This window comes from Gracilinanus agilis, chromosome 3 (genome assembly GCF_016433145.1).
Source record: "Gracilinanus agilis isolate LMUSP501 chromosome 3, AgileGrace, whole genome shotgun sequence".
In the NCBI taxonomy this organism is placed as follows: domain Eukaryota; kingdom Metazoa; phylum Chordata; class Mammalia; order Didelphimorphia; family Didelphidae; genus Gracilinanus; species Gracilinanus agilis.
In genome coordinates this window covers 44,727,396-44,730,466 of record NC_058132.1, presented here as the reverse complement: position 1 = coordinate 44,730,466, position 3,071 = coordinate 44,727,396, and the positions used below count along the sequence as shown (strand labels likewise).

Below are 3,071 nucleotides of genomic sequence, written 5' to 3'. Positions count from 1 at the left end.
CAGGTCATGAAGTGAAAAGTCTATAGGTCCTGCTTGTACTGCAGTTCCGGATTCATGGAGTTCACACAGTTTGTGCTGCAATTCCCATATATATGAAGCAATAGAAGTATCTCCTCCTAATAGTGATGTAAATGCAGGAGAAAAAGGCTTAGCCTGCCCAAAATGCATCTCATATGGTGAGATATGTAGATCTCCCCTGGGCCTGCTTCTAAGATAAGGGCCAGAGGGAGAATTTCAGGCCATTTTAAACGCGTCTCAGTGCATAATTTGCCAATCATAGTTTTAAGTTCTCTGTTCATCCTTTCAACTTGGCCTGAACTCTGGGGGTGATATGGTACATTGAAATTTGGGGTTTATCCCCAAACAGGAATATATTTCAGATAAAACTGAATTGGTAAAGTGACTTCCCCTGTCTGAATCAATACATGCAGACAGGCCAAAACGAGGAATGATTTCTTTTTTTTTTTTTTTTTTTTTCAGTTTTCTGATGAGTTTATGTACTAGTATCATCTGAGTATTGAATAGGTGTGTGGGAGGGGGTCAGACTAGAGAACACCCAGGTACACTACACAGCTTTCCCAAAGCAGTCTGTGGCCACAATAGCAGACATGCTCGCATCACACTGCCAACTGGACAGTTTAGCAGCTTTTAGCTTCCCAGTTAAGGCTGGGAAAATGGAGCAGTGAGGTATGAGTGGTTAGTAAAATGCCTAGAGCAATGCTAAGAGCAGTTTTAAGTATTATCTTCTTTCATTCCCAGAAGGCAGATTGGTTAACTGAGAAGCTTCATTTCTCATTAGGATAGAGGGTAGGTAGGGGACTCCTCAGTGTTCAGAGGCTGGGGTAGGGGTTCTTCATCCAGAGATGTAAAAGGTCCAAAAGGGTCAGCTATCAGTTTTTTGAAGTGCCAGCCCCACACTGGCCAGTTGTACCTCCAGTCCAAAAGGGGCAGCCTACAAAGCAGGCCTGGCCCTTCTGTAAAGAGGGGAATTACTCTTGCACTGTGATGAGGCCCATCTGGCCACAGGGAGGCCCAGTGGGTCACTTAACAATGCTGGAGGAATGATTTCTTTTAAAAGCACCTTGGCAACAAAAGTCGCTGTGGCCTGGGCAGTAAGAAATGCTTCTGGCCATCTGATCAGTTGGTCCACTATGAATAGACAGAATTTATATTGTCCAGCCTTTGGCATTGTTATGAAATCAGTTTGCAGGTGCTCAAAAGGTGTGTACACCAGAGGACACCCACCAAAAGCCTTGCCACTTGAGTGCTTTTTTTAAAGTGCTTTTTTAAGTGCTTTTCAAGGCTTTTTATAGAATCCATTATCTGCTCCACATTCTCCTCCATATTGTCTTTAATTCTAGCTGGTCCCACCAGGCTTTCACTTCTCACTTAGATTTTAAAAAAACTAGACACCTGGGGCTTGGAAAAGAAAGTAGAATCCCAGGAGTAAGACAATTTCAGCTTTAAAATCCACTCTCCCTAAAAAGGCCCTACTAAGCTAAGTCCAGTACCTTCCTCAGTTTTTTGAAGATTTCTTTTTTTTCCTGTGGTATGGAATTTCTGCCTTGGGCATGGAACAGAGCTACCTCCGAGCTAGTCCCAGAGACAAAGCAGTCTGCTAGTCCTGGGCAATAGAAAGACAGAATTCTTTCCCAGGTGAAACTGAGGGTCAGCTAATTGGATTGTTGTTCCCTGAGGTGAGGGGGGTATAAGCAGCCTCCCCAGCTAAGGTCTCAGGGCCCTGTTGCTAAGAATAAATATGGCTGCTTTCTAATGTATTTTAAGGCTAAAAAAAAGAAGATAAGGGTTAAAAAAAAATAAGATATTGTCAAATCCTATGGAGCAAACCTTATACTTAGAATCAACCTGGGTTCAAATTCTACTTCTGCTGTTTTTTTTACCTTTGTGGTGCCAGATTGAGTCCTTTAACCTCTGTGGACCTCAGTTTCCTCATTGGCATAATGAAGATGACATGGTTTCCGAGTTTCTTCCTAGTAAACATCCTACAATTCACTGAACTCAAAGCATAAAAGAGTAGAATGACTCCCAAACAATTCTCTGAATACATATGTATACATAGAACCCAGTTTCTATAAATATTCCTCCTCTCCAATCCAGTCACAGATTTAGAGCTGGAAGCTCCCTTAGAAGTCTATGGACCCTTTCTCAGAATAAAGTTTTTAAATGCATAGAATAAACTATAAAGGATTAGAAGGAAATCAATGACATTCAAGTAGTTATTGAAATAGTTTTTGAAATTTCCTCAATCCCAGGTTAAGAAACTCTGTGTAGTCCAAGTCTCTCATTTTACAGAAGAAGAAACCCAGGCCTTGAGAAGTTACTTGTTCATGGTCCTTGGTCAGGAAGGTAGTTAGGGACAGAGGCTGGATCTGAACCCAAGGTCTGTGACTGAGCCAAAGCTCATGCCACCAACCCATACTGCCTCCTCTTGGACATTCTTTTGTTGTCCACATTTTGTTGTTGTCAGTTAGTCATGTCTGACTCTTTGTCATCCCATTTGGGTTTTTTTCTTGGTAAAGAATCTGGAGTGGGTTGTCATTTCCTTCTCCAGCTCATTTTACAGATGAGGAAACTGAGATAAACAGGATTAAGTGACTTGCCCCAGGTCACACAGCCAGGAAAGGTCTAAGACCAGATTTGAACCTTGGTCCCTACTCCAGGCTCTCCAACAACGCCACCTCGTTGCCCCTCAAATCCTACTTTTGACACTACCTGTGTGACTTTGGGCAAGACCCTTCCCTTCTGTGAACCTTAGTTTCCTCATCTGTAAAACAAATGGATTGTACTAGGTGGACTGTGAGGTGTTTTCTAGCTCCAGCTCTATGATCCCATCCTCGGAGAGATTCAAACTTGAGGCTTCCAAGCCTTACCATTGATGTATGCTTTTCTTGTACTGAGTGTGGTATGTCCCACATGCAATCAGTTTCTCATTAACTGCTTTTTGATGAGGACTGAGAGAAGAGATGGTCCCTTGATAAAAGCCAAGGCAAGAGATTTCCCCTGTGCTCATCTCTCTCTCTCTCTCTCTCTCTCTCTCTCTCTCTCTCTCT

At 42.6% G+C, this 3,071-nt stretch overlaps 1 non-coding gene across 1 annotated transcript; it reads right to left on the bottom strand.

Annotated features, from left to right (window-relative positions):
* Positions 1-923: 923 nt before the first annotated feature.
* LOC123243494 lies at positions 924-1,056 on the bottom strand. Its single transcript, XR_006506016.1, has one exon. It is a non-coding gene; the product is annotated as a small nucleolar RNA SNORA35 (small nucleolar RNA).
* Positions 1,057-3,071: the final 2,015 nt, after the last annotated feature.